This window comes from Sorex fumeus, unplaced genomic scaffold (genome assembly GCF_029834395.1).
Source record: "Sorex fumeus unplaced genomic scaffold, SorFum_2.1 ptg000063l, whole genome shotgun sequence".
In the NCBI taxonomy this organism is placed as follows: Eukaryota; Metazoa; Chordata; class Mammalia; order Eulipotyphla; family Soricidae; genus Sorex; species Sorex fumeus.
The window spans coordinates 16,108,483-16,118,444 of NW_026606120.1; positions in this window are offsets into that span (position 1 = coordinate 16,108,483).

The window sequence follows — 9,962 nt, forward strand, 5'->3', positions numbered from 1 at the left end:
AGAGGGGGATGGTACAGGGAGCAGCGGTGCCTCATTGGCTCAACCATCTCTAGATCAGGCCCTTTGATGGGAATGAGGCAGCATGCCCTGTCTCAGCCCTGAGTTGCTGACACAGGCCATCCTTCCCCTCCAACTGGGTTATGCTTTGTGGAGATCCTAAGGCCAGGGTCCTTGTGTCCTGGGATGGCCTCTGTGCTGAGCACACTGACCTCTCACACCCTGCCCTCCAGCCTCTTTGGAGCTTCCCAACATGTACCTGGACACACTGGTCTGTCGGCAAGAGACCCTGCAGGGTCAGTCACAGAGACTGGACCAGCCGCACCACAGGTGCTCAGCACCTACAGGGTCCCATGACAACAGAGTCTAAAGGACAGACTGTCTACTCAGGCTGTAGGCTCATCAGGGCCTCCTGCTTCACTAAGAAGGCAAACACCTCTGAAAATGTGTTCTTCCCAAGAAGTGCCCAGGACCCAGACAGGAGCACAATACCCACTGCCTAGCCTGTGCACAGTAAACCCACAGTCAACCCTCCACACTGGCGGGTGTTGCCACCCTGTCTCTCGAACACTTAGTCACAGTTTCTACCTCCAACATTCTCTTCCCACGAGAGTGGCCTGGAAAGTGGTCCTGGGCTCCATGAGTTACGCCAGTTCCATCAGGGACGATGGCAAGGATGGAAAAGGTCAGAGATTTCACCAGTCAGACTCTGGGAGGTTTCCAGAGTTCTGGAGCTGGTGGTCATGGTAGATTGAAAATTGGTGACATCTTCTAAATAATCTAAGACTTTATCCCAGTGACAGGATCCTAAACATCAGGCATAAACCAGGTGCCAGGAGAGAGAAAATTGTCTGCAACCATACTTGCACACGAGGAATTCAGGCAGAGACTGGTCCTAGAGACGCCCTAGAGCCTGTGTGCATCACGCTCAAGACAGAGGCCCTGAGGCTCCAACTGCTCTGAGGATGCTATCATTTTGCCTCAGCACATTCCACCTCCTCTCAAGGAACAGACCTTCACAGGCTTTACTCAGGAAAACCCAACAAATCACACCCACAGACATAGAGACACCCCCTCACACACCCCCACACATTCTCTCCCTCCCTTCCTCCCTCTCTCTCTCTCTCTCTTTCTCTCTCTCTCTCTCTCTGTCTCTCTCACACACACACATTCATCTCTACCCCCCTCTAGGGTATGAGGGGGGATGTGATTACCAATCATTCTTCACCTCAGAGCTGAAATGCAGACTGGTCCCCATGAAATGCCAGACCATGGAAGAACAAACTTCACCAAAAGAACAATCCAGAACAACTCAAGAGTCTGAGTCATAACTACGCTGAAGTCACCTGTCTCCCAGTCTGCTGGCCCAGGACAGCTACTGGGCTCAGCCAGGAGAGATTTCCCATCTGCAGGGGGGTCAGGCTCTGACTGTGGCAGTTAGCCACTTGTAGCCCAGCTCTGGAGTGGACGCATCATGGCAGAAGTGCACACAGACAACCTCACTCAACAAGGTTCAGGCTGGACCATCTCTGCTGAGCTGCCCACATCAGGTTGAGCTCAGCCCAAGTCCAAATCCTTCTAAACTTATTCTAGAGCACAGGAGGGGACAAGGACTCAGCATGCCTCGGTGTTCCCTGTGCCACCACCAAACAGACCCTCCATACACACGACAAATGGCCTTGTTCCCCCATCCACAAGCAGGGACACTCACACACAAAGCAACAATATGCCTGCTACCTCCCTCTGTCCATACCCATGACCTTCCCCCTGTCATTTGACACACCTCCACGGATGCCCTCCCAGTCCCCTCAGGTCCTCCTGGGCTCCCATTGCTGTGCAGGTGAGCTATCTATGAAGCCCAGTCCTTTCTCCTCTTTTACCACTTCAAAACTTGGTGTCCCCAGTCAGGATAACTCTGAACCCAAAGGCTTTCAAGGTGGCAGAGACTTTCTCACATACACAGACACCCTCACAGGCTTACCTCCTTCTGACGCCATCCCCGTAGACGAGGCCAGAGGCCACTACAGCTTATCAGCCTTCACAATGGCAAAAGGCAGGACCTGTATCAGACAGTGAACTGCTCACGCAGATGCTCAGGATCCGAGTGGGTGAGGGAGAGGTTTGGATTCAAACCTCAGAATGTTGGGCCAAGACATTCTGCAGTGGGGGAGGGGAGGGCCAGGAGGGCCTGGCTGGGGAAACATTCCATGAAGGGCTCTGATTGGTGGGCCAGGACCAGATCTTTCCTTCAAACTGGTCAGTGGCAGCGCTGCTCACATGGCCTCTTCTAGCAACTTAGACAAAGTTTCCCCATTCTCAGCACACAGGTTGGCTTGGTCTTTGCTGGATCTCAATACTTTATCCACCAGTCTAGTTGTGTGCCCCTCAAATCTCTCTCCTTCCTCTCTCCCTGTTGACCTCCTTCAACAGAGGCTACTCTTTCTTTGAAAAATTCAGTCATTAGTGATTTGTGAACCCATGGAGGTCACAATTTGAGAGGAGTTTTCCCCAGCAAATGCAGTGGGTTTTGCTTTATTGTTTGTTTGTTTCCTGATCATTCATTAGGGTCCAGTCCCTAGGACTGAAAGGAATGTAGATTTGTCTAGCATGTTTGACTAACATTTTCAAAGTTTCTTTCTACTGGAAGCTCTTATCCTTCCTGGAATAGCCATGAAGCCTCAAGTTGAGACAATGACCAGACTCAAACTTACTTCTTTGCATTTGCTATCCATTTTTTGGATGATCTGCCTCCTAAATATAATGTTGAATTGAGGAATATCTTTCATTGTTCAAAGCTAAGTTTTGCCAAAGGCTCAATGATGTGTGTTTAATGCAGTGCTGGGTGTTCCCTTCAACTTTCTCTGATTAGTACAATGCTCTCTCCCACACAGAACTGGTATTCTGTTGTTAACATATTTCTAGACATGCACTATTTGCTGAAACCCAAAAAGGATCCCATTTTTATGAACTCATAATTGTTTTCCTCTCTGGTTAGAAGTACATGTATGTTCTACCCGCTGGCATGTGCAGTGATTTCTTTATATTGTTTAAACGGCTTCTCTCTCCTTTAGGAGACTCCATCCCCACAGCACAAACTTCTGCCATTCCTAACTGAATCCTTACACTGCCTGGCAATTCAGTGGCCGATGGAATAGGGAGGTCTGAATTAGGAAGTGAAGAAGAATGCATGTGCAACTGACTTCAATATTCAGATCCTCAACAAAGTTACCTTCTACATAATTTTTTCCATGGTTGGGAAACCCTGAATTCAGATTTCCTCTACACTCTTTTCTCCAGTGTTTATAAGAAAGAGAGTTTTCAGTCTAATTTTGGAACAATTTATAAGATCTTCCCAAACTCTCAGTCTGAAAGGTTTTGGGATTATGCATTTAAATCCAACATTCATTGCACTTTGGTCGCTATCGAGGGAATGACCTGCTCCGTCCATAGCCGTCAGATCATTCCATTCTCTGCAGCACCGAGGCTGCCTTTGCAGACACCGATCTCTGGACGTTTCCCAGCAGCTGCTCTGTGCACTCTACATTGGTTCAGTAGGGATATCCAAGTCATAAGAATTCTATCAACATCAGGAACATCCTTCCCCAAACGATGTTGGACACAGGAAACACAGGAAAGTCGAGACATTTCTTGGGACTTCCACTTCGGTCACGAAGAACCTAGACTTGATTTTCAGCCAAGGATTCCTCATGAGATGGATTTTGAGATTGAACTTTGTCCTCGGGCGTCAAGCAAGGCTTTATGTTTGCTTCCTTGCTGTGTCCTGAAAAGCCACCAATAATTATGTAGACGCTTGCGCGTGACTAGCGGACGTTACCACCCACCGTGGCCAGTAGGTGCGCGCGCATCGGGGCTGTCCTGGGTCAGTTCTAAGCAGTTAGAGGTAACGGACACGCACGCGCACCTGCATCTCTCGCGGGGTCTGCAGCCGCCAACGTCCTACAGGCTATGGGTGTAATGATTCCCCAAAAGGGAATCATTACACCTTTTGTAATGATGCCCCAAAAGGGAATCATTACACCTTTGGGATATTCGCACCCATGCCTGTGTCGGGATCAACAGAGTGGTGTGTGGCCCTGTCCAGCTCTCTGCAGGGGCGCGTCTCCCCCAGGCTGTGGGCACTGCCGCACACCTGCGCCAGGTCGTTTCCGGATCTGGATGCTGAGCGCCAGGGAGGTAAAGGACTCCTGGGACCAATCTAACTGCTGCTTGGGGCCAGAGCGATAGTGCAGCGGGGTAGGGTGATTGCCTTGCACGTGGCCAACCTGGGTTCCATCACAGTCATTCCTGATGGTACCCTGAGTACCGCCAGAGTAATTCCTGAGTACGAAGGAATTACTGAGCATAGCCAGTGTGGCTGAAAACCAAACCAAAACAAACCTCTGCTGCCTTGTGAGCCAGTTTGGAGTGATGCAAAAGCCAGTCAAACGTTGTTCCTAATTTGAAATCCTTATTCCTAGAGCAAGAAGTGTCTCAGGTCACAGCAGTACATGGGGAAAATGTACTAGTGCTAACACATCTCCTCAGAGCTTCACTTTTCTTTTCTTAAAAGAATTAGAAACCAAGATCTGTGTTTCAGCACTTTTCAGTAAATGAAAGAGTTTTGTTGACGAAGAGTAATGAAATCATCATTACCTGAATGCCCAATTATGGTGCAGTTGGTACCTAAGTTGGCAGGAGATGTAAGAGTTAAGCAAACATAAAAATATTAGGTCTGGGGACCGGAGTGATTGTACAGCAGGTAGGGTGTTGCCTCGAGTGCTGCTGTCTCAGGTTCAATCCCTGGCATCCCACACAGTCCCTCAAGCACTGCCAGGAGTGATTCCTGAATGCAGAGCCAGGAGTAACCCCTGAGCATCACTGGGTGTGATCCAAAAAGGTCAGATTTAGTTGAGCAAATTAAATTGACAATGGAACTACACTTTTGGTGTATTTTTTTAGTTTGTAAAGTGTTTGCTCTTTTTCCAGGATACTGTTTGACACAGATACTTGTTTTTCAGAGAGCAATGGTGCTTCAGTCCTTGCTTCACACAAGCACATGAGTGAGATGCTGCAATCCCAGATCTCTGATAGTTCAAGCACCTTAATTTCAAAGAGAGCACTAGAAAGGCTAGTGGGTAGAGACATGGATTTTGTGTTGTTTATTTGGGGAAGCAATCTGCTGGATTAGAGGTGAGCACATCGAACCCATCAAACAAGAAGAACCCATAGTGTTGGGCAGTTCTGGTACCGGGACAATGCTACTTCTGGTTCCTTTACCCCACCAGGACTTTGTCAGGGGAGGATATGTCTGCTATCAAAAGGGCGAGCAAAGAGCAATTGGAAAGAGTCTTGAGAAACCTCAGCAGGGAGGAAGATGCTGTATGGGCACAGAGAAGACTGCAGTTTGATCCTCTTCTGGGAGTAGCCAGTCACGGAAGCTTTACTGCTTCCCCTTCAGGACACAGAAAAGGGTGAGGGTGAAGCGTCAGCATCCTTCATATTCCTTCTGAGCCTCTTTAGGAGTTTACAGTGCCTGTGTACTGGGGGAAGTAAATTTCAGTGTGGGTGTGTTTGCAAATGACGTACAGGCGTAGTATTCATGCGATATGGTTTTCATCCTGTGTTCCATGTAGTTCCATGTAGTTTCCATGTAAATACAGTATTCATGCGATATGGTTTTCATTCTGTGTTCCATGTAGCATCACCCCTAAGGACATACATGTTGCCATCAGTAACTATAGACCAATCTTTATTTTTATGGAGTTATTGGTTTTTTAGTCTTATATATTTTGGATATCAATTTCTTCATCAAAAGCATAGGTTACAAATGTTTTTTTCCCTCTCAATAAGATATCTTTTAATTTTAGCCTTTTTCTCTTTTTTTTGCCATACAAAAGCTTTTTAGTTTGGTGTGGTCCCATTTGTATATTTCTGCTCTTGATTTCTTTGTCCAGTGGAATCACTAATAACACTTCTGAAGTCCCTATCCAAAATAGTTTTTTATGTTTTCTTCAGTGTGTTTTGTAGATGCTGGTCTAATCTTGAGATCTTCACTCCAAGATGATTTTTTTTTGGTGGAAGCTGGTGGAACTGAGAGCTGGGCGTTTGAGCAACAGGAGTAAAGCTTCAGGTCTCACCAAATATTTGGTAAAATTCATCATCGAAGCTACCTTTTATTGGGCTTTACTTTGCTGGGAGATTTTTCATGACTGACTGATTAAACTTAGAAGTAATGGATCTTTTAAAAACCTTTTTTCACCCATAATCTATTTTTCAATATCTGTTGGTGTAGAGTTGTTCTCAGTAGCCTGATTTTCCTTTGCATTTCCGTTACTGATTTAAATGTCTCCTGTTTTCACTTAAAGTTTGTCATTTCAGCAGATCTGAGTGTTGGGGTAAAATCCCAAATAATAATGGTGGGTCTGGTGTCAAAATGTTGAATGTGACCAAAGTAGAGAGAGAGTTAATGTGGAAATCATCTGCCCCACAGGTAACGGGAGGGTGTGGTATGGGGGTATACTGGGGTATTTGGTGGTGGAGAATGGGCACTGGTGAGGGTATGGGTGTTTCATTTTGTGACCGAGTCTTAAACCCAAAAGCTTTGTGACTGCTCTCACAGTGATTCAATGGATAACAATGTAAATAATCAAAAAAGAAAAAGTAAGGTGGAGTTCATGCCCAATTCAGTCAGCTGATCAGTGGCTGGGTAAATAGTAGTACTCCTACATGAAAAAGAAGGGGAAAAAAAGTTTGTCATTTAAGGTCATTTCTCTTTTCCCCATGGAACGATAGCACAGTGGTAGGGTGTTTGGCTTGCGTGCAGCCAGCCCGGCTGATTTGGGTTTGATTCCTCCACCCCTCTCAGAGAGCCCAGCAACCTCCTGAGAGTATCTTGCCTGCACAGCAAAGCCTGGCAAGCTCCCTGTGACGTATTCAATATGCCGAACACAGTACGAACAAGTCTCAAAATGGAGATGTTACTGGGCCCGCTCGAGCAAATCAACAAACAACGGGAGGGCAGTGGAAAGACAGTGTCTCTTTTACCCCTAGTTAATTTTGTTTATCTTTCCAGAACCAATGTTTGGGTTGGTCAGTCTTTTCCCTTTTATTTGAAAATTTTGTTGCTTGCTAATGTGGACCTTTATTTTTGTATTTTCTTTTTTAAAAATGTTATTTTAATTGATTTAACTCTGCCATATTGGGGGCTCTTTCAGGGTCAGGGGAATGAGAACCATTGTATTTATGTTTTTGGCATATCAAATATGCCATGGATAGCTTGCCAGGCTCTGCCATGCGGGCAGGATACTCTGGGTAGCTTGCCGGGGTCTGTGAGAGGGATAGAGGCTTTTAGGGCGGCCTCTAATCACCCTTGCAGTTGTTCCCATTGTTCAAACCATGTTTGAACCCCATCAAATATGGTGCAGTAATCTTGGAAGATGGGTATTAAGTGTCTTATGATGTGAGGTCCAGAAAGTGGCCTGGAGCATGACGGTAGCTGGGTAGTGGAGGTAGTGGGGGTTGAGACTGAAACGATCATCGAATCCCTAGCCAAACAGGGCGTTCGATCCTCCATGAGCTGTATTATGGATTCACTACCAGTATCTCACCATTCTACAAGGAAGTGATCATCGACATCAAGAGAGGGGTTCTGCAGGGTGATACCATTTCACCGAAACTCTTCAGTGCCACCCTTGAGAACTTCATGCGAGGAACTGAAATGGGAAGGAATGGGAGTAAGGATAGACATTCGGCAACTACACCACCTCTGCTTCGCTGATGACATTGTTCTAATAACACCAAGCATTAGCCAAGTGGCACAAATGCTGGCTGACTTTGACCCTGAGTGTGGAAAGGTTGGACAGCAGCTGAATCTCACAAAGACAATGTTTATGAGAAATGGACTCGTTCCTGACATTCCATTCACCCTCAAGGGAACTAACATCTCCGAATACAGCAGTTATGTGTACCTAGGTCAAGAAGTCAACATGACGAATGACCAGGCATCTGAGTTGCGCAGGAGGAAGAGAGTGGCTAGGAACACCTTCAAGAGCGTTGAAGAAATAGCTAAGAGAATGAAGAACCTCCAGCTCTGGCACATCTCTTCGATTCCACCGTTCTTCCTGCATTAACATATGCCTCAGAGACCTGGGCCCTACAAAAACAGGATGAGAACACTATTCAGGACTCCCAAAGTGGAATCAAAAGAGCTATGCTTGGAGTATCACGCTTCACTCAAATGAGAGAAAGAGTCCAGAGTTCCAGCCTCCATCAACGATCAAGAATCAGGGATGCTGTCTCGTTTGCCAAGGCATCGAAAATCAGATGGGCTGGACACATAATGTGATTTGGAGATGACCGCTGGACTAGAGCCATTACCAATTGGATTCCACGGAATGTCAAATGATCGCATGGCTGCCACCTATGAGATAGTCAGACTTCTTCATCAAGACCCTAAATGATCAGTTGGAGGCTCTTCATTTTCCTGGAGCAAGCAGACGCCATTGGCCTATACGTGACAGGGACAAATGGAGACATTATTAGCGCCTGCTTGAGCAAATCGATGAGTAACGGGCTGTCAAGAGATCAAGTGATTTTAATTTATTAAAGTTCTTTACAATAGTGTTAACGAGTTTTTGCATGCGCATAATTTTAACACCACCTTTAACATTTTAACATCATCACCTCCCTCCCCCTCCATCCCACCAACTCAATGTCTGGATCAGTTCTCCCATTGTGTTGCCTTTGGCCTTTTGTTGCTACCTTGCTGTGTATCTTTCAGGCCTACATATGAGAGAGATCACTCTGTATCTGTCCCTTCCTTCTGTCTGACTTCACTCAGTATGACATACTCCAATGTGAACTTCTTTTTGTAGGATGACATTGTCTTGTCCTTTCTCCCTTTCTCCACAAGGAGCTTAGGTTTATCTGGTTACACCCATCACAGTGCTCCCATCCCAGTGCTCCTGAGGCATTTCCATTCCATTGTGTTTATCTGTAAATTTTTCCCTATGCTCTCCTCCCCAACCAGTTAATCAGTTTTCTCCCTAATCAGACTCTGTTAACTTGTAAGGTTAGATTCCTCAGAAATCTATGATTTTATATGTATGCGTGAAATATTGCCCTTTTTGTATGGATACAGGAAGACTGTACACATTATGCTTTGTAACTTAGGATTTAGTTGGCTTTGAATATTATTCACTCCCGGGCATCTGCTTTCTCGACTTAAGCCTCAGTTGCCCTTAGTTCCTCACACCCCAAAAGCAGGGTCCCGACGAGGAACTCAATGACCCCAGGGCAAGAGGTAAGCTACCCTGGCATCGAAATGGGCCAGGCCAAAGTGCCACGATTCTTAACTATAAGTTAAGAGTTTGATCATAGACAAATGCTGTCATGATCCAAAAGTAATGACGAGCCTAGGAACCTGCTAGGGATGGGAAAGACTAATGGGCCTGAGCATTGTAGTCTGAGATTGAGATGGCCCTAAGAGAGCAATTCTGTAAGTTTAAGATATTTCTTACTGTATCCATACACTCTAGGGTGGGTCGTCCTGCTGAGAGAGGATCTGTCCTAAGAGCAGCTTTCCCTGAGGGAAAGAATTCTACCCCTATTGATTGTGACCGCACCTATGTGTAATTGTTACCCCAACCCCTCATGCTTTGGGATTTAACTAGACTGTAAGAGTGGGCTGGGGGATCAGAAGGAGCAGAAAGGAGATCAGCATCAGAATCCAGACTCCAGAAAAGGAGGATGAAGGGGGACGGAGAAGGAGAATGAAGTGGCATGGGGAAGGAAGAAGCAGGGGCAGAGGCAGAGAAGAGAGACTGGGGGCAGAGGCGGAGAAGAGAGACTGGTGTGCATGGAGAGAGGATTGGAATAAACTGTGACTAAGACCAACCAGCCTGGCCCTCGTTTCCTTCCCTTGCCTGCCCATCGGCATCGACCTCCCCAGGGTGGGGGAAGCTGCG